Below are 22133 nucleotides of genomic sequence, written 5' to 3'. Positions count from 1 at the left end.
GAAAAATAGAGAGGAAATATTGGAGAACAAAATATGTGATATTCAGATGGATCAAATCACTGTTTTAGACAAAATCTACTTATTAAACGAACCAAAATATTGAACAAAGCTCGGCTCCGTACACACACTGCTCCACTACATACACCTCGTAACCACACGGCTCTGCTACATACACCTCATACACATTGCTTCTCTCCGTACACCCCGTACACACGCGGCTCCACTCTATACACCCCACACACACATTGCTTCTCTCCGTACCACCTCATACACACACGGCTCTGCTCCGTACACCTCGTACACACACTGCTCCACTACATACACCTCGTAACCACACGGCTCTGCTACATACACCTCATAACCACACGGCTCTGCTACATACACCTCATAACCACACGGTTCTGCTCCATACACCTCGTACACACACGGCTCTGCTCTATAAACCTCGTACACACACAGCTCTGCTACATACACCTTGTAATGACATGGCTCTGCTCCATACACCTCATACACACACGGTTCTGCTACATACACCTCATAACCACACGGCTCCGACTACATACACCTCATAACCACACGGTTCTGCTACATACACCTCACACACACACGGCTCCACTCTATACGCCCCACACACACATTGCTTCTCTCCGTACACCTCGTTGACACACGGCTCTGCTCCGTACACCTCGTCCACCCATGGCTCTGCGCCGTACATATGCGGCTCTGCTACATACACCTCGTACACACATGGCTCAGCTCCGTACACACACGGCTCCGCTCCCTACACCTTGTACACACAGCTCTGCTCCGTACACCTCGTACAGATTCCGTAAACCTCGTACACACGCGGCTCTGCTACATCCACACTGTTAACCCCTCCTGACCCCACACATAAACTTCCCCTCATCCAGCACCATGACAACCAGCACAGCAGAGTCCTGCATACACTGAGGCCCCTGATCATGTGACCCCTGACTCCTCCCTCCTGTGACCTCATCACAGGTCCTGTGCGGCTCTGCAGGTGGAGGCTCCACACATCAGAACTGTAGCAGGTAAAGACCCCAATATCCACAGGTGTCCCTTCTAATTGGGGGGAAACTATCACCTCTAATAATCCTCGGACAGTTCTGACAAACACAGAAAAGTGCCCCTTTATGGAGGTGACAGAAGTCTGTTTAGTCCCTTTAGCTCCATAGTATCAGCTCTAATCCAATGGTGAGAGAGCGATTTACCCTGAAGGGTCACAGATTGTGGGGTTGTAGCTAAATCCCAGTCGGCTGTAGGCCCAGGTCCTTCTGTGCACTGGGATTTCGCTTTCTCACACAGAGTCGGCTATTTCCCAGTCGGCAGAGGGACCAGGTCCTTTAGCCCAGAGGTCCCCAACTCCAGTCCTCAAGGCCCACCAACAGATCATGTTTTCAGGATTTCCTTTGTGTTGCACAGGTGTTGCAATTACCACCTGGGCAGGACTAAGGAAATCCTGAAAACATGACCTGTTGGTGGGCCTTGAGGACTGGAGTTGGGGACCTCTGCTTTAGCCGACTTGGATTTCGCCTGCTCTATATAAGAATGCTAAATCCCAGCAGATAGAAGGACCCTTATTGTATACAGATATATATGAATCCTGTCATGTGATTTTTTGCAGTAATATTGAGCCGCAGACTAGATATGACATCTGATTACACATTTATTTATATGTGACAATTATACACATGAATTTTCCCCGTAATCCCAGTGTGTACAATATTCTGCGCCAATCTCATCCGCGTCCCGTTTTATTTACTGGTGATCATTTTTGTAGATCACACAACCACAGATTTTTTTCCATGCATGCACCTAGGAGTGTTTTAACCCTCGGGTGATTTTCATTTTTTTTACATTTTTTTTCCTTCCCATAACTTATTTTTCCATCCACATCGCCATTGGGATTTGTTTCTTATTTTGGCGGGACGTTCTTATTGATACCATTTTGGCACGGATACCATGTTTTCATCACCTCTTATTTCATTTTATTGCAACGTTGCGGCGACCAAAAAAGTCATTATGGCGTTTCTAGTTTTTTTCTCGTTATGCCGTTTACTGATCAGATTATTTTACATTTTGATTGGTCAGACCTTTCTGAACATGTCAATTCCATATTTTCTTTTTTCTTTAACCCCTTTCCGACCTTTGACGCATACACTGCGTCATGAAAGTCGGTGCCAATCCGACCTGTGACGCAACGTATGCGTCATGGAGGGATCGCGTCCCTGCAGATCAGGTGAAATTGGTTAACTCCAATTTCACCTGATCTGCAGGGACAGGGGGAGTTGTACTTCAGCCCAGGGGGGGTGGCTTTGCCCCCACGTGGCTACGATCGCTCTGATTGGCTGTTGAAAGTGCAACAGCCAATCAGAGCAATTTGCAATATTTCACCTATGAAAATGGTGAAATATTGCAATCCAGCCATGGCCGATGCTGCAATATCATCAGCCATGGCTGGAAATCCTGATCTGCCCCCCCCCCCACCGCCGCCGATCTCCTCCCCAGTCCTCCGTTTTATCCCGTACTCCCCTCCGTCCGCCTGTCCGGTCCCCCGTCCTCCTGTCCGCTCCCATCCACCCCCCCCTGTACTCCGATCACCCCCCCTGTGCTCCGATCCACCCCCCCACCCCTTCATACTTACCGATCCTCCCGGTGTCGGTCCGTCTTCTCCCTGGGCGCCGCCATCTTCCATGTACATTTTGCACACTGTGATAAAACCTATCACAGTGATCAAAATAAAAAAAATAGTAAAGGAACCCCCCCCTTTTATCACCCCCATAGGTAGGGACAATAATAAAATAAAGAAAATATATATTTTTTCCACTAGTGTTAGAACTAGGGTTAGGGTTAGGGTAGGGGTAGGGTTAGGGGTAGGGTTAGAACTAGGGTTACCGTTAGAATTAGGCTATGTGCACACGGTGCGGATTTGGCTGTGGATCCGCAGCGGATTGGCAGCTGCGGATTCGTAGCAGTGTTCCATCAGGTTTACAGTACCATGTAAACCTATGGAAAACCAAATCCGCTGTGCCCATGGTGCGGAAAATACAGCGCGGAAATGCTGCGTTGTATTTTCCGCAACATGTCAATTCTTTGTGCGGATTTCGCAGCGTTTTACACATGTTCCTCAATAGGAATCCGCAGGTGAAATCCGCATAAAAAACACTGGAAATCGGCAGTAAATCCGCAGGTAAAACGCAGTGCCTTTTACCTGCGGATTTTTCAAAAATGGTGCGGAAAAATCTCACACGAATCCGCAACGTGGGCACGTAGCCTTAGGGTTGGAATTAGGGCTAGGGTTGGAAATAGGGTTAAGAATAGGCTTGTGGTTAGGGTTATGGTTAGGGGTGTGTTAGGGTTAAAGTTGTGGTTAGGGTTGGGATTAGGGTTAGGGTTGGGATTAGGGGTGTGTTGGGGTTAGGGTTGTGATTAGGGTTATGGCTAGAGTTGGGAATAGGGTTAGGGGTGTATTGGGGTTAGGGTTATATCTAGAGTTGGGATTAGGGTTTGGGGTGTGTTGGGGTTAGCGTTGGAGTTAGAATTGAGGGGCTTCCACTGTTTAGGCACATCAGGGGGTCTCCAAACGCAACTTGGCGCCACCATTGAGTCCAGCCAATCTTGCGTTCAAAAAGTCAAATGGTGCTCCCTCCCTTCCGAGCCCCGACGTGCGCCCAAACAGTGGTTAACCCCCACATATGGGGTACCAGCATACTCAGGACAAACTGGGTAACAATTATTGGGGTCCAATTTCTCCTGTTACCCTTGCGAAAATAAAAATTTGCTTGCTAAAACATAATTTTAGAGGAATGAAAAATTATTTTTTATTTTCACAGCTCTGCGTTATAAACTTTTGTGAAGCACTTGGGGGTTCAAAGTGCTCACCATACATCTAGATAAGTTCCTTGGGGGGTCTAGTTTCCAAAATGGGGTCAATTGTGGGGGGTTTCTACTGTTTAGGCACATGAGGGGCTCTGCAAATGCAACGTGACACCCGCAGACCATTCTATCAAAATCTGCATTTCAAAACGTCACTGCTTCCCTTCCGAGCCCCGGCATGTGCCCAAACAGTGGTTTACCCCCACATATGGGGTACCAGCGTACTCAGGAGAAACTGGACAACAACTATTGGGGTCCAATTTCTCCTGTTACCCTTGTGAAAATAAAAAATTGCTTGCTAAAACATCATTTTTGAGGAAAGAAAAATGATTTTTTATTTTCACGGCTCTGCGTTATAAACTTCTGTGAAGCACTTGGGGGTTCAAAGTGCTCACCAAACATCTAGATTAGTTCCTTGGGAGGTCTAGTTTCCAAAATGGGGTCACTTGTGGGGGAGCTCCAATGTTTAGGCACACAGGGGCTCTCCAAACGCGACATGGTGTCCGCTAATGATTGGAGCTAATTTTCCATTCAAAAAGTCAAATGGCGTACCTTCCCTTCCGAGCCCTGCCGTGCGCCCAATCAGTGGTTTACCCCCACATATGGGGTATCATCGTACTCAGGACAAACTGGACCACAACATTTGGGGTCCAATTTCTCCTGTTACCCTAGGGAAAATAAAAAATTCTGGGCTAAAAATCATTTTTGAGGAAAGAAAAATTATTTTTTATTTTCACGGCTCTGTGTTATAAACTTCTGTAAAGCACCTGGGGGTTATAAGTGCTCACTATGCATCTAGATAAGTTCCTTGGGGGGTCTAGTTTCCAAAATGGGGTCACTTGTAGGGGAGCTCCAATGTTTAGGCACACAGGGGCTCTCCAAACGCGACATGGTGTCCGCTAACGATTGGAGCTAATTTTCCATTCAAAAAGTCAAATGGCGTGCCTTCCCTTCCGAGCCCTGCCGTGCACCCAAACAGTGGTTTACCCCCACATATGAGGTATCGGCGTACTCAGGAGAAATTGCCCAACAAATTTTAGGATCCATTTTATCCTGTTGCCCATGTGAAAATTAAAACATTGAGGCTAAAAGAAATTTTGTGTGAAAAAAAAGTACTTTTTCATTTTTACGGATCAATTTGTGAAGCACCTGAGGGTTTAAAGTGCTCACTATGCTTCTAGATAAGTTCCTTGGTGGGTCTAGTTTCCAAAATGGGCTCACTTGTGGGGGAGCTCCAATGTTTAGGCACACAGGGGCTTTAGTAAAGGCGACATGATGTCCGCTAACGATGGAGATAATTTTTCATTCAAAAAGTCAAATGGCGCTCCTTCCCTTCCGAGTCCTGCCGTGCACCCGAACAGTGGTTTACCCCCACATATGAGGTATCAACGTACTCAGGACAAATTGGACAACAACATTCCTTGTCCAGTTTCTCCTTTTACCCTTGGGAAAATAAAAAAATTGTTGCTAAAAGATCATTTTTGTGACTAAAAGTTAAATGTTCATTTTTTCCTTCCATGTTGCTTCTGCTGCTGTGAAACACCTGAAGGGTTAATAAACTTCTTGAATGTGGTTTTGAGCACCTTGAGGGGTGCAGTTTTTAGAATGGTATCACTTTTGGGTATTTTCAGCCATATAGAACCCTCAAACTGACTTCAAATGTGAGGTGGTCCCTAAAAAAAATGGTTTTGTAAATTTTGTTGTAAAAATGAGAAATCACTGGTCAAATTTTAACCCTTATAACTTCCTAGCAAAAAAAAAATGTTGTTTGCAAAACTGTGCTGATGTAAAGTAGACATGTGGGAAATGTTATTTATTAACTATTTTGTGTCACATAACTCTCTGGTTTAACAGAATAAAAATTCAAAATGTGAAAATTGCGAAATTCTCAAAATTTTGGCCAAATTTCCATTTTTTCACAAATAAACTCAGAAATTATCGACCTAAATTTACCACTATCATGAAGCCCAATATGTCACGAAAAAACAGTCTCAGAACCGCTAGGATCCGTTGAAGCGTTCCTGAGTTATTACCTCATAAAGGGACACTGGTCAGAATTGCAAAAAACAGCCAGGTCATTAAGGTCAAAATAGGCTGGGTCATGAAGGGGTTACCGTAAATGGAGCAAAAGTGATATTTTTTTCTGATATTTTTATGATATATGATGTGAAGGGGTTAATACTATAATTATTGGCCAAATGGACCAGGTCCTTCTGCCAACTTGGATTTAGCCTGCTCTCTGTGAGAAAGCTAAATCCAAGTGGGATAAAGGACCAGGTCCCTTGGAGTGGTTTAATACCAGACTTAGTAAGCTAAAACACCAGGTCCTTCTGCCCACTTAGATTTAGCTTGCTGTATATAACAAAGTCTAGTGGGCAGCGCAGTCCACCAGTGATTCACCAATCTGATGCACTGTAATGATCCCACTGGTTCACTGTCGGACTTCCGTACTGTAGTGCCCCTGTGTCACGCAGGGGGCAGTCCGGCAATCCAACCTACTACAATGTTTCCGCCAGGTTATGCGTATTGCCGGTCACTGTGCTCCTTGAGTTCACCTCAAGTGACAGTTGACAGCTCAGAGGGTACTGTGATAACCGCAAACTGTAATCTCCAGTGACCTCAAAGGTGGCGGCTTCCATGCCGCCCTTAGTGTGTACGGCGGATACGGGGAGGGGTCACGTTTTATGATGTCACTGTGGCTTCTGTATGTATTGGACCCGGGGATCGTCTTGGGACCTTGATGTGGATTACGCTGGACCTTGTGGATCTCATTGAAGCTGCAGGTGGTTTTTTTTTTTGGTAAATGGGTGAAAGAGGGTGTCTGTTTTTATATTTTAATTACCGTACATGTTTTTAATCTGTGTTTCTTTATTTTTACTTACAGTGTTAGAGAGGTGTCTATGAAACACCCCGTTTACTATTACTAACCCTGGGCTTGATGTCAGCTGTGATTTTTGACAAATCACAGTTGTAATTATACTTACAGCCCTGGCAAAAATTAAGAGACCACTGCAAAATGTCCAGTTTGTCTGATTTTTCTCTTTATAGGTATATTTTTGAGTAAAAGTAAATTGTTCTTTTATTCTATAAACTTCTGACATGTCTCAGAATTTTCAAGCAATAAATTTCGTATTTTTTTCTAACAAAGAAAAATGGTCAAAATAAAAAAAAAAACAGCGCTTTCAGACCTCAAATAATGCAAAGAAAACAAGTTCATAATCATTTAGAAACAACAGTACTAATTTTTTAACTCAGGAAGAGTTCAGAAATAGGGATGAGTGAACGTGCTTGCCACTACTCGTTATTCGCCCGAGTATCGGGGTACTCGGCGACCAGCGAGCCTTTCTGGGATTATTCGGCGGTAACTGCAGTCTCCACCCAGAAGTTTTGGCGGACTTTAGAGACCCAATCACAGTGCAGGGATTGTCTGCCAGGCCATGAAACGCGGCAGCCATCTTTGTTTTGTCGTGCAGTGATTGGCTGGGCCACACAGCATCATCCCAAGTATAAGAGACCTGGCGCCACCCTGCCCGCGGCATTCTGTTCCTGATTCACCGAGAGTAGGGAGAGCTGCTGACGAGATAGGGTCGGAATCGTGGTTTTTAGAGTTAGTGTAGGTCTGCAACTCTTACATCCACAACTCCTCAGAAACCAAAAGTCCTTTTTAGGGCTAATTCGTGGATCCCGATATTGCAGCGGTAGGCAGGCAGGGCACAGCATATCCACATCAGTGCAAGGCCTGCAGGCACTGTATGTGCATCCATTGCTCCCACTCCTTCCCTCCCAAAGCTCCATAACTGCCTGCTGATGCAGCTTATTTACTGTCTATATAACTATTTTTCCTTCTTTTTTTTTTCCAAAAATCCCCCCCCCCCCAAAAAAAAAAAAATACAGTCTGTTCTGTCAGACTGAGGCCTGTTGAAAAGTTATAGTTTGTCAGGCATACGTAGCATAGTTGTGTGTGCAACCCTCGTGCCCCTTTTTTTTGTGTGTTTTAAATTCACCGAAAAAAGCCTCATATATCTGCGCGCTTCATATTTGGGCATTGGAGGCCGGTGTACTTATTTTTTGGCTGTGTGATACTCAAATTCTATACAGCACTATTTTGCATAAATTCACTTAACAGACTGTATTGAATTTTTTTTTTTTTTTAAATCAGGCTGGGGCCTGCCTGGTGTTTGGGTTTGAAAAATCGTAGATTTGCAGTAATACTGATCACATATATTATTTCGCTACTAATAAAGACATTTGTGATGAGCATTTGAAATAGTGCAGTAGTCCATTTAAAATGGTTAAGGCAAGGGGCAAGGGATGGGGAAGTGGACGTGATGCTGATAGTGCATCCGAGGATGAGGCCGTGGGCAAGGTGAAAGCGAGCAACAACAAAGACTCACATCTTCTCGCTCGACATTCCTGTCCCACTTTCTAGGGGACCAGAGCACACCTCTATTGAAGCTAGAGCAGTGTGTAACGGTTGTTGGTTGGATAGCGGATAATGCTTCCAGTCACTTATCCACAACCACCACCTTGTCTTCCACATGGTCAAGTCTGAGTAGCCATGAGTGTGGCCAGGATATTCTTTACCCTGAGACAACTGATCCCACACTTGGACACTCTGAAGAGCTGTTTAGTTTTCCATTTCAAGATTCAGAAATCTCTCCCAGTCAACTTGAAGTGGGGAAAGATGAGATCGCATGTAGAGCTGCCCAAAGCTTTGACCAGCCCCAGTCACACGAAGGCAATGGTGGGAAAGTGTCACAAGAGGTGGACCATGATGAGACACAATTGCTAGAAAGTCAGGAGGAGCAGGGTGCGGATGTGGAAGATGAGGTGGTGGATGACATAGTAACTGACCCAACCTGGCAGGAGGACATGCGTAGCGAGGACAGCAGCAGAAATGGGGAAGGAGGCATATCCCCCCAACAGACAGGAAGAAGCAGTGTGGTGGCCACAGACAGAAGGCATGCATCCGTTCCCCGTAACACCAACATGAGAGAAGTTGCCATTCCACCTGTGAGATCTTCCCGAGTCTGGCTATTTTTTAAAGACTCTGCCGATAACCCTAAAGAGGCCATTTGCAGCACCTGCTAGGCCCGCTTCAGCAAGGGTAGCAAAACAACCAGTCTGACCACCAGCATGATCAGGCACATGCAAGCAAAGCACCCGACTTTGAGGGCCAAACCCCAGGCTCGAGGACCACTGCCTGCTGGTCACACCACTGCTTCTTCCACTGTTTTGCATAGAAGCCAAGCCCCAGTACACCGTGCATGTGAAGATGCCTCTAGCCCTGCACCTGTTGTGGCCCACAGTTAAGCAGCAACATCAGCAAGCCCGTCCACGTCCTCGTCCCAGCACAGCGTTCAGTTGTCTATAACCCAGTCTTTGGAACGCAAGCAGAAATACCCAGCCAAAGCCCCACAGGCCACAGTCCTCAATTCTAATATTTTCTCTTTTGCTGCTTTTTAGGTTTGTTGAGACGGAAGCTTTCCGCAACCTGATGGGGGCGGTCGTCCCAAGGTACTCGGTCCCCAGTCACCACTATTTCACCCGGTGTCTCATACCGGCATTACACAAGCATGTGTCCCACATTACCCGTGCCTTCAACAATGCTGTTACCGGGAAAGTCCACGTAACCACGGACACGTGGACAAGTGCTTGTGGGCAGGGACAGTACATCTCAATCACGGCACACTGGGTTAACATAGTGGAAGCCGGGAACCAGTCGGACCTTGGGATGGAACACATCCTCCCCACGCTGAGAATTGCTGGCCCTATGTCAATCAGGGTTGCCCCCACAGACTACAGCTCCTGCACCACCTCCTCCTCCTCTTGATCCTCCATCTCTGAAATCAACACATCAGTCAGAAGCTGGAAGCACTGCAGCACTGCCTCAGCCAAGCGGCAACAGGCTGTGCTGAAGCTAATCTGCATAGGTGACAAACCGCACAATGCAGAAGAGTTGTGGACAGCGCTGAAAGAGCAGTCCGATGTTTGGATAACACCGCTGAACCTACAGCCAGGCATGGTCATGTGTGACAATGGCCGTAACCTGGTGGTGACTCTGAGGCAAGGTGAGCTCACACACGTACCTTGCTTGGCCCGTGTGCTTAACCTCTTTTTCAACGTTTTCTGAAAAGCTACCCGGAGCTGCCGGATCTGCTAGTGAAAGTACGCCATCTGTCTGCCCACTTTAGAAAGTCATCTACAGCTTCAGCCTGTTGTGAACTCCGTTTTCAGGCTCCCTCTTGTGGTCACAGATGGTATTGTGTGACTTTGGTTTTTTGGCTCCCCCTGGTGGTTTGGTTTAATATCCTGCGGGTCTGCTGGATCAGCTGCCTCGTTATTCACCAGGGAGGCTCCTATTTAGCTCTGCGTCACTTCCACTTGTTGCCGGCTGTCAATGTATTCAGTGCTATTCTGATTACTCCTGATTATCTCGTTTTCTGCCTCTTCAGGATAAGCTAAGTTCTGTTTGAATATTTTTTGCTCATCTGCCTGCAATATGATTTCTGTGTATGATGAGTCTAGTCCAGCTTGCTAACATGTGATTTCTTTTTGCTGGTAAGCTCTGGGGTACGGAGTTGCTTCCCCCGCACCGTTAGTTGGTGCGGGGGCTCGAGCAATCTCTGCGTGGATATTTTGAATAGGGTTTTTTATTGACCGCACAGTTTCCTTCCTATTTTCTGTGTTGTGAATTTGGATTCTGGGCTCCCCCGGTGGCCGCTTGTGGAATTGGACTTGTCATCCTCTTTCCTGTTTCACCTGATTCCATCAGTAGTGGGTGTCGCTATTTAAGCTCATTTCTCTGGTGGTTTCTTGCCGGTCAACAATGTTATCTGATGCCTCTCAGTGCTTGTTCCTGCTTCTGACAACTACTAGATAAGTTGGACTTTTGTCCATGTTTTGTTTTGCCTATTTGTTCCAGTTCACAGCTGAAGTTTTGTTACTGTGTCTGGAAAGCTCTCGTGGATCAGGGATTGCTACTCTGGCGTTATGAGTTAATGCCAGAGTTTAAGGTAATCTCTGGATGGTGTTTTGTTAGTGTTTTTCTGCTGACCATGAAAGTATACTATCTGTCTTCTGCTATCTAGTAAGCGGACCTCAAATTTGCTAAGACTATTTCCCTGCTGCGTTTGTTGTTTCATCTGAACTCACCGTCATTATATGTGGGGGGCTACTGTCTTCTTGGGAATATTTCTCTAGAGGTGAGCCAGGTCTTATATTTCCCTCTGCTAGCTATTTAGGTCTTAGGCCAGAGCTGGGCATCTAGCGATAAATAGGAAATGCTACCTGGCTATTTCTAGTTGCGCGGCAGGCTTAGTTCATGGTCAGTATAGTTCCATCTTCCGAGAGCTTGTCCCTCTATAGGCTTGCTATGATCTCTGCCTGCAGAGATCATGACAGTTTGACCGGACCAATAAAGTGTTAAAGACCCAGGTTGAGAAAGGAGAGTGATAAGAAGTCTGCTGGAATTTTTTTTTTTCTTTTTTTTTTTTTTTTTTTCCTCCAGTCTGCCTTGCTGCAGTCTTTTTTCTCTCCCTCCTCCTAATCTCTGTATGCTCTGTGTGCACCTGACAATAATGGATCTCCAGAGTGTAACTGCGGGTTTGAATAATCTCATCACGAAAGTACAAAATTTACAAGATTTTGTGGTACATGCTCCGGTATCTGAGCCGAGAATTCCTTTGCCGGAGTTCTTCACAGGGAATAGAGCTAGCTTCCAGAATTTCCGAAATAATTGTAAGCTTTATTTGTCCCTGAAGTCTCGTTTAGCTGGAGACCCTGCTCAGCAGGTTAGGATTGTGATTTCCTTGCTCAGGGGTGACCCTCAAGATTGGGCCTTCTCATTGCCAGCAGGGGATCCTGCGTTACGCGATGTGGATGCGTTTTTTCTGGCCTTGGGCTTGCTTTATGAGGAACCTCATTTGGAACTTCAGGCAGAAAAAACTTTGATGGCACTATCTCAGGGGCAAGACGAAGCTGAAGTTTTCTGCCAAAAATTCCGTAAATGGTCTGTGCTTACTCAGTGGAATGAGTGCGCCTTGGCGGCAACTTTCAGAGAAGGTCTCTCTGATGCCGTTAAGGATGTTATGGTGGGGTTCCCTTTGCCTGCAGGTCTGAATGAGTCCATGACAATGGCTATTCAGATTGATAGGCGTCTGCGGGAGCGCAAACCGGTGCACCATCTGGCGGTGTCTATGGAAAAGACGCCAGAAAGTATGCAGTGTGATAGAATTCTGTCCAGGAGCGAGCGACAGAATTTTAGACGGAAGAATGGATTGTGTTTCTATTGTGGGGATTCTACTCATGTTATATCGGCATGCTCTAGGCGTACAAAGAAGCTTGATAAGTCTGTTTCCATTGGCACCATTCAGTCTAAGTTTATTTTGTCTGTAACCCTGATTTGCTCTTTGTCATCCATTGCCACGGACGCCTATGTTGACTCTGGCGCCGCTCTGAGTCTTATGGATTGGTCCTTTGCCAATCGTTGTGGTTTTGATTTAGAGCCTTTGGATACTCTTATTCCTCTGAAGGGGATTGACTCCACCCCATTGGCTAATAATAAACCACAATACTGGACACAAGTAACCATGCGTATCAATCCGGATCACCAGGAGATTATTCGTTTCCTGGTACTGTATAATTTACATGACGATGTGGTACTGGGATTGCCATGGTTGCAGTCTCACAACCCAGTCTTGGACTGGAGAGCAATGTCTGTGTTGAGCTGGGGATGTAAGGGTATTCATGGGGACGTACCTTTGGTTTCTATTTCGTCGTCCATTCCCTCTGAAGTCCCTGAGTTCCTTTCTGATTATCAAGACGTCTTTGACGAACCCAAGCTTGGGTCGTTACCTCCGCACCGTGAGTGCGATTGTGCCATAGATTTGATACCGGGTTGTAAATATCCAAAGGGTCGTTTGTTTAATTTGTCTGTGCCGGAACATGCTGCTATGCGGGAATATATAAAGGAGTCTTTGGAAAAGGGACATATTCGTCCATCTTCTTCTCCCTTGGGAGCTGGGTTTTTCTTTGTCTCAAAAAAAGACGGCTCTTTGAGACCATGTATTGATTATCGGCTTCTGAATAAGATCACTGTTAAGTATCAATACCCATTGCCATTGCTTACTGATTTGTTTGCTCGTATAGAGGGTGCTAAGTGGTTCTCTAAAATTGATCTTCGTGGGGCGTATAATTTGGTGCGGATCAGGCAGGGGGATGAGTGGAAGACCGCATTTAATACGCCCGAGGGCCACTTTGAGTATTTGGTCATGCCTTTTGGTCTTTCTAATGCCCCTTCAGTTTTCCAGTCTTTTATGCATGATATTTTCCGCGATTTTCTGGATAAATTTATGATAATATATCTGGATGATATTCTGATTTTTTCTGATGACTGGGACTCTCATGTCCAGCAGGTCAGGAGAGTTTTTCAGGTTCTGCGGTCTAATTCTTTATGTGTGAAGGGGTCTAAGTGCGTTTTTGGAGTCCAGAAAATTTCCTTTTTGGGGTATATTTTTTCTCCCTCTTCCATTGAGATGGATCCCGTCAAGGTGCAAGCTATTTGTGACTGGACTCAGCCCTCCTCTCTTAAGGGTCTTCAGAGATTTTTGGGCTTTGCCAACTTTTACCGCCGATTTATTGCTGGTTTTTCGGATGTCGTTAAACCACTGACTGATTTGACCAGACAAGGCGCTGATGTTGCTAATTGGTCCCCTCATGCTGTAGAGGCCTTTCAGGAGCTTAAGCGCCGTTTTGCCTCTGCCCCTGTGTTGCGTCAGCCTGATGTGAATCTGCCTTTTCAGGTTGAGGTTGACGCTTCGGAGATCGGAGCTGGGGCAGTGTTGTCGCAGAAAGGTTCCGACTGCTCCGTCATTAGGCCTTGTGCTTTCTTTTCTCGCAAATTTTCGCCCGCAGAGCGGAATTATGATGTTGGGAATCGGGAGCTTTTGGCCATGAAGTGGGCGTTTGAGGAGTGGCGCCATTGGCTCGAGGGGGCTAGGCATCAGGTGGTGGTATTGACTGACCACAAAAATTTGATTTATCTTGAGACTGCCAGACGCCTGAATCCTAGACAGGCGCGCTGGTCTTTATTTTTTTCTCGCTTTAATTTTGTGGTGTCATACCTACCGGGTTCTAAGAATGTTAAGGCAGATGCCCTTTCTAGGAGTTTTGACCCGGACTCTCCTGGTAATTCTGAACCCACAGGTATCCTTAGGGAGGGAGTAATTTTGTCGGCCGTTTCTCCTGATCTGCGGCGGTCCTTGCAAGAGTTTCAGGCGGATAGACCAGATCGTTGTCCGCCTGATAGACTGTTTGTTCCGGATGATTGGACCAGCAGAGTCATCTCTGAGGTACATTCTTCTGCATTGGCAGGTCATCCCGGAATTTTTGGTACCAGGGATTTGGTGGCAAGATCCTTCTGGTGGCCTTCTCTGTCACGAGATGTGCGAGTCTTTGTGCAGTCATGTGACGTTTGTGCTCGGGCCAAGTCTTGTAGTTCTCGGGCTAGCGGACTGTTGTTGCCCTTGCCTATTCCTAAGAGGCCTTGGACACACATCTCGATGGATTTTATTTCAGATCTGCCTGTTTCCCAGAAGATGTCTGTCATCTGGGTGGTCTGTGACCGTTTCTCTAAAATGGTCCATTTGGTTCCTCTGCCCAAGTTGCCTTCTTCTTCTGAGTTGGTTCCTCTGTTTTTTCAGAATGTTGTCCGATTGCACGGTATTCCTGAGAATATTGTTTCTGACAGAGGTACCCAATTTGTGTCTAGATTTTGGCGGGCATTCTGTGCTAGGATGGGCATAGATTTGTCTTTTTCATCTGCTTTTCACCCTCAGACTAATGGCCAGACCGAGCGGACTAATCAGACCCTTGAGACATATCTGAGGTGTTTTGTCTCTGCTGACCAGGATGATTGGGTTGCTTTTTTGCCATTGGCAGAGTTCGCCCTCAATAATCGGGCCAGTTCTTCCACCTTGGTGTCCCCGTTTTTCTGTAATTCGGGGTTTCATCCTCGATTTTCCTCCGGTCAGGTGGAATCCTCGGATTGTCCTGGAGTGGATGCGGTGGTGGAGAGATTGCATCACATCTGGGGGCAGGTTATGGACAATTTGAAGTTGTCCCAGGAGAAGACTCAGCGTTTTGCCAACCGTCATCGTCGTGTTGGTTCTCGGCTTTGTGTTGGAGATTTGGTGTGGTTGTCTTCTCGTTTTGTCCCTATGAGGGTCTCTTCTCCTAAGTTTAAACCTCGGTTCATCGGCCCTTATAGAATATTGGAGATCCTTAATCCTGTTTCTTTCCGTTTGGACCTCCCTGCGTCCTTTTCCATTCATAACGTTTTTCATCGGTCGTTATTGCGCAGGTATGAGGTACCTGTTGTACCTTCAGTTGAGCCTCCTGCTCCGGTGTTGGTTGAGGGTGAGTTGGAGTACGTTGTGGAGAAAATTTTGGACTCTCGTGTTTCCAGACGGAAACTCCAGTATCTGGTCAACTGGAAGGGTTACGGCCAGGAGGATAATTCTTGGGTCAATGCATCTGATGTTCATGCTTCTGATCTTGTTCGTGCCTTCCATAGGGCTCATCCTGGTCGCCCTGGTGGATCTGGTGAGGGTTCGGTGCCCCCTCCTTGGGGGGGGGGTACTGTTGTGAATTTGGATTCTGGGCTCCCCCGGTGGCCGCTTGTGGAATTGGACTTGTCATCCTCTTTCCTGTTTCACCTGATTCCATCAGTAGTGGGTGTCGCTATTTAAGCTCATTTCTCTGGTGGTTTCTTGCCGGTCAACAATGTTATCTGATGCCTCTCAGTGCTTGTTCCTGCTTCTGACAACTACTAGATAAGTTGGACTTTTGTCCATGTTTTGTTTTGCCTATTTGTTCCAGTTCACAGCTGAAGTTTTGTTACTGTGTCTGGAAAGCTCTCGTGGATCAGGGATTGCTACTCTGGCGTTATGAGTTAATGCCAGAGTTTAAGGTAATCTCTGGATGGTGTTTTGTTAGTGTTTTTCTGCTGACCATGAAAGTATACTATCTGTCTTCTGCTATCTAGTAAGCGGACCTCAAATTTGCTAAGACTATTTCCCTGCTGCGTTTGTTGTTTCATCTGAACTCACCGTCATTATATGTGGGGGGCTACTGTCTTCTTGGGAATATTTCTCTAGAGGTGAGCCAGGTCTTATATTTCCCTCTGCTAGCTATTTAGGTCTTAGGCCAGAGCTGGGCATCTAGCGATAAATAGGAAATGCTACCTGGCTATTTCTAGTTGCGCGGCAGGCTTAGTTCATGGTCAGTATAGTTCCATCTTCCGAGAGCTTGTCCCTCTATAGGCTTGCTATGATCTCTGCCTGCAGAGATCATGACATTTCTGCTATGTAGTATTAGCGGACCTCATTTGCTAAATCTGATTTCATCTCTGCGTTTGTGCTTTCCCCTTAACTCACCGTTAATATTTGTGGGGGGCTATTCTATATCTTTGGGGTCTTCCACTGATTCAAGTGAGGACTTACTTTCCCTCCAGGAATAGTCAGTTTCTCAGGCCGTGACGAGACGTCTAGGATTTCCAGGTAACGTTCCACGGCTACCTATAGTTGTGTGCGGATAGGATCAGGTTGCGGTCAATCTAGTTACCACTTGCCCAGAGCTAGTCGTCTGTTCAGTTACTTAGCTAGTCCGACCTGCGATCCTTGCCACTAGGATCATAACAGCTGTGATCCCGGGAGACAGCAGGAGATCTCGTCACACCCCCTTTTGTTAGGCCACGCCCCTTCCCCTTCCCCATGTTCTGAGTTTCCCAGTGTCACTGTTCAGAGAGGGAGAGAGAGGGGACTCACTGAGTCACTTCTAGTTTGAGGTACGTAACACGTAACAGCCGAACACAGCCTGGGTGCCACTGCCGGCGGCAATGTAAGCAGCAGACCAGTGTGCTGTGTGAGTGGACTGGAGCTGCTAATTATTCAATAATTAGCAGCTCCAGTCCACTCACACACTGGTCTGCTTATATTCTGTCTCCAGTCAGTGCATTGATTTGAGGAGAAGGCTGAAGCTGCAGTTTCCTGGGAGAGGGTGACTACACGATCACGACGCTATTATTGTGACTGCTATTAATACCCCACGCATAAAAAGGGCTAAGCCAAAGCCCCTGGCCTGTGACAGTCTGTCTGACACTGTATCAGATCATGTGCTATATTCTCGTACAGACGTACACACACACACACACAAGCGGCTCCGCTCAGTACACCTCGCACACACACACGCGGCTCCGCTTGGTACACCTCGCACACACGGCTCCGCTCGGTACACCTCGTACACACACACAAGCGGCTCCGCTCGGTACACCTCGTACACACACACAAGCGGCTCCGCTCGGTACACCTCGCACACACACACGCGGCTCCGCTCGGTTCACCTCGTACACACACACGCGGCTCCGCTCGGTACACCTCGTACACACACACAAGCGGCTCCGCTCGGTACACCTCGCACACACACGCGGCTCCGCTCGGTACACCTCGTACACACACACAAGCGGCTCCGCTCGGTACACCTCGCACACACACACGCGGCTCCGCTCGGTTCACCTCGTACACACACACACACGGCTCCGCTCGGTACACCACGTACACACACACACGGCTCCGCTCGGTACACCTCGTACACACACACGCGGCTCCGCTCGGTACACCTCGCACACACGTGGCTCCTCTCGGTTCACCTCGTACACACACGCGGCTCTGCTTCGTACACACACGCGGCTCCGCTCGGTACACCTCGTACACACACACACGCGGCTCCGCTCGGTACACCTCGCACACACATGGCTCCGCTCGGTTCACCTCGTACACACACATGCGGCTCCGCTTCGTACACCTCGAACAAACACGCGGCTCCGCTCTTTACACCTCGTACACACACATGCGGCTCTGCTTCGTACACCTCGTACAAACACGCGGCTCCGCTCTTTACACCTCGTACACACACACACATGTGGCTCCGCTCGGTTCACCTCGTACGCACACACGCGGCTCCGCTTCGTACACCTCGTACACACACGCGGCTCCGCTCTTTACACCTCGTACACACACACACACGCGGCTCCGCTCGGTACACCTTGTACACACACGCGGCTCCGCTCTTTACACCTCGTTCACACACACAAGCGGCTCCGCTCGGTACACTTCGCACACACACGCGGCTCCCCTCAGTACACCTCGTACACACACGCGGCTCCGCTGTATAGATCAGCTGACGTGCTCAGTTCAGTGCGGGCTCAGCGCCGGAGCCCGCACTGAAACGGGTTTTATTACCTATGTCGTACTATTACGGCATAGGTTATAAAGGAGTTAAAGAACAGCACCAGAATGGGGGGGGCATATACCAAGATAAGGGATATATATATTACCAGGATGGGGATATATATACCAAGATGAGGCCCAGTATAAGGGACATATACCAGTGTGTATATAGATAGACTGGCTATTGAACCCGTTCTACGCCCGGGTGGCGAGCATTCATATTGCTATATGGTCTCCATCCTGGTATGTACTGCTTCCATCCTGCGTCCCAATCCTGTCATTTGCTCCCATCCTGCGCCCCCATTCTGTCATGCGCTGCTCCCATCCTGCGCCCCCATTCTGTCATGCGCTGCTCCCATCCTGCGCCCCCATTCTGTCATGTACTGCTCCCATCCTGGCCCCCCATCCTGTCATGCGCTGCACCCATCCTGCGCCCCCATTCTCTCATGCGCTGCTCCCATCCTGCGCCCCCATTCTGTCATGTGCTACTCCCATCTTGCGCCCCCATTCTGTCATGTGCTGCTCTCATCCTGCGCCCCCATTCTGTCATGTGCTGCTCCCATCCATATGCCCCGTATGCTGCTCCATGAAGGTTGATGGCCCCCATAAGATGCTCCATAGCATAATATGCCCCGTATGCTGCTGCGATAAAAAAAAAAATGGTTCAGGCCCCCGACACTTTCGAAATTCACCTGTCCACGTTCCACCGCTGTGCGCCAGTCTGTCTTCCGGGTCTCTGGCTGTGACTGTTCAGTCAGATGGCGCGCACTAAGCACGTCATCGCGCCCTCTGACCTGAACGTCACAGCCAGAGGACGCGGAGGCCGTAGCCCAGTGGTTGAACGGGGACAGGGGAATATCACATACTTGCCCTCCTGGCACGTCCGTGCTTCTCCATCAGAGATCTCAGTATGCGTTCCGTGCTTACACATACCGCGATCTCCGGGGCCACAATTCCCATCCCCGGATGCATAACTCTGTGGAGTCCAGACTGCGCAGGCGCTTGCTCAGTTTATAAAGGCTTCGGACACAGTGATGCTCCCAGTGTTATAGATAGATATGATGCGGGGGTCCGGTTCAAATCTTGCACCACAACCCATCACACTCTATTCATGCCACTGTTCTCGGTTGCTCTATGTGACTGTAGACATTTGATTTGAATCTTCACAGCGTTCACATCGCACGCTGTGAGGATTCTCCAGACACGGCAGCGGGCGGTTATATGACTTTGAGTATGTGACTTCCTTACTCCTTTAAACATTCTGACTAGACATGACCAATCTCAGTCAATACTCTTGCATTGATATAGTCCGCACCCATCTAGTCAGTACCTGACTGCATGTATGTAAATCACATACTTGTGGACACATGACTGTCCGCTGCCGGCACTGGAGAATCCTCCAACATGCAGTGCAGTTGTTGTCAGGAGTAGTGATGATGAGCGAATATACTCATTGCTCGGGTTTTCCAGAGCATGCTTGGGTGATCTCCGAGTATTTATTTATGACTGCTCGGAGATTTAGTTTTCATCACCACAGCTGAATGATTTACAGCTACTAGCCAGCCTGTGTACATGTGGGCATTCCCTAGCAACCAGGCAACTCCCACATGTACTTATGCTGGCTAACAGATGTAATTCATTCAGCTGCGGCGATGAAAACTAAATCTCCGAGCACTAAAAATTACTCGGAGGACCCCCGAGCGTGCTGGGGAAAACCCGAGCAACGAGTATATTCGCTCATCACTAGTCAGGATTCAAAAGTCTGACAAAAGTATTTCCCCTTGTAAATAAAAATACTCTAAAATACTCCACTCTCTTAGTATGCAGGCACCTGGTCTCCCAAGGCTCACGTGACGTTATGCCACGTGAGCACTGCAGCCAATTAGCAGCTGCTATTAGGGTTCGCTTTCACTGACTAAAGGTACCGTCACACTCAGCGACGCTGCGGCGATATAGACAATGAGCCGACCTAAACTAGATCGCTGGAGCGTCGCTGTTTAGGTCGCTGTAGAGATGTCAAACACAGCAGCTCCACAACGATGCAGGAGCGATCCAGTGACGTAACGGCGACTCACTTATCGTTCTCGCTGGTTGTTAGCTCCATGTAAAACATTGCTGGCATCGTTGCTTTTGATGTCAAACATGATGATACACGCCGACCTGACGACTAAATAAAGTTGTGAACTTCTAGCTCCGACCAGCGATATCGCAGCTGGATCCAGATCGCTGCTGTGTGTCAAACACAACGAGATCGCTATCCAGGACGCTGCAACGTCACGGATTGTTGTCGTTCTCGTTTCAAAGTTGCTGAGTGTGACGGTACCTTAAGAGGAGCCGGCTGCTACGTCGGTTACGTCAATATTATTGTGTTTGTATTGGTGATTTGCTTGCTGATTTTAATTATAGATTTGTTTGCCCATCATTTCAGCTTCAGAAATCCATGTTTCTATTCAGTAACCGTAAGCAGATGAAGACATGCGAGCTGGATCTTCTGTAGACCTAAAGTGAGACCCAAGATTGGTAATCAGGTAAAGCCATCACTCCTTTACTCTCTTAGTATCTTGGGGGGGGCCTAAAGGCCCCGTCTCACATAGCGAGATCGCTAGCGAGATTGCTGCTGAGTCACAAGTTTTGTGACGCAACAGCGACCTCAGTAGCGATCTCGCTATGTGTGACACGTACCAGCGATCAGGCCCCTGCTGTGAGATCGCTGGTCGTGTCGGAATGGCCTGGACTTTTTTTGGTCGTTGAGGTCCCGCTGACATCGCTGAATCGGTGTGTGTGACACCGATCCAGCGATGTCTTCACTGGTAACCAGGATAAACATCGGGTTACTAAGCGCAGGGCCGCGCTTAGTAACCCGATGTTTACCCTGGTTACCAGCGTAAATGTAAAAAAAAACAAACAGTACATACTCACCATCTGATGTCCGTCAGGTCCCTTGCCGTCTGCTTCCTGCTCTGACTGAGATCCAGCCGTACAGTGAGAGCACAGCACAGCAGTGACGTCACCGCTGCACTCTGCTCTCACTGTACGGCGGCACTGTCAGAGCAGGAAGCAGACGGCAAGGGACCTGACGGACATCAGATGGTGAGTATGTACTGTTTTTTTTTTTTTTGGTAACCAGGGTAAACATCGGGTTACTAAGCGCAGCCCTGCGCTTAGTAACCCGATGTTTACCCTGGTTACCCGGGTGCTGCAGGGGGACTTCGGCATCGTTGAAGACGGTTTCAACGATGCCGAAGTCGTTCCCCTGATCGTTGGTCGCTGGAGAGAGCTGTCTGTGTGACAGCTCCCCAGCGACCACACAACGACTTACCAACGATCACGGCCAGGTCGTATCGCTGGTCGTGATCGTTGGTAAATCGCTATGTGAGACGGGGCCTTAAGCCATTGCTCTTCCAGCCACTAGGCCCATTGTGTAGGTAGACCTAGTGGTGCCGTAACCACAGGGGGTCAGACATACAGTCACAGGTGGTGGGGCTTGGCCTCACAAAAAATACCTCCACCATTGCACAATTAACTTTAGAGGGGTGAGGTGTGTCCCTGCTTGATTGAAGAGCTGCTTTTGCGATTTTGCACTTTTTCTAACCCTAAAGCCTAAGTCACACTAAACGACTTACCAACAATCACGACCAGCGATACGACCTGGCCGTGATCGTTGGTAAGTAGTGTTGAGCGATACCGTCCGATACTTGAAAGTATCGGTATCGGAAAGTATCGGCCGATACCGGCAAAGTATCGGATCCAATCCGATACCGATACCCGATACCAATACAAGTCAATGGGACTCAAGTATCGGACGGTATTCCTGATGGTTCCCAGGGTCTGAAGGAGAGGAAACTCTCCTTCAGACCCTGGGATCCATATAAATGTGTAAAATAAAGAATTAAAATAAAAAATATTGCTATACTCACCTCTCCGACGCAGCCTGGACTTCAGCGAGGG

At 47.8% G+C, this 22133-nt stretch overlaps 1 protein-coding gene across 1 annotated transcript in view; it reads left to right on the top strand.

The window, feature by feature from the left end:
• The first annotated feature begins 997 nt into the window (after positions 1 to 997).
• Positions 998 to 22133, top strand: part of LOC143766490 (uncharacterized) — a 491244-nt gene continuing 470108 nt past the window's right edge. The window contains exons 1-2 of the mRNA XM_077254212.1: positions 998 to 1052; positions 20614 to 20713. The gene's annotated coding sequence lies outside the window, so the exon portion shown is untranslated. The remainder of the gene's footprint in view (positions 1053 to 20613; positions 20714 to 22133) is intronic.

Source organism: Ranitomeya variabilis, chromosome 4 (assembly GCF_051348905.1).
Source record: "Ranitomeya variabilis isolate aRanVar5 chromosome 4, aRanVar5.hap1, whole genome shotgun sequence".
In the NCBI taxonomy this organism is placed as follows: Eukaryota; Metazoa; Chordata; class Amphibia; order Anura; family Dendrobatidae; genus Ranitomeya; species Ranitomeya variabilis.
The sequence above is the reverse complement of the archived record's forward strand: the minus strand, read 5'-3'. Positions and strand labels throughout refer to the sequence as shown.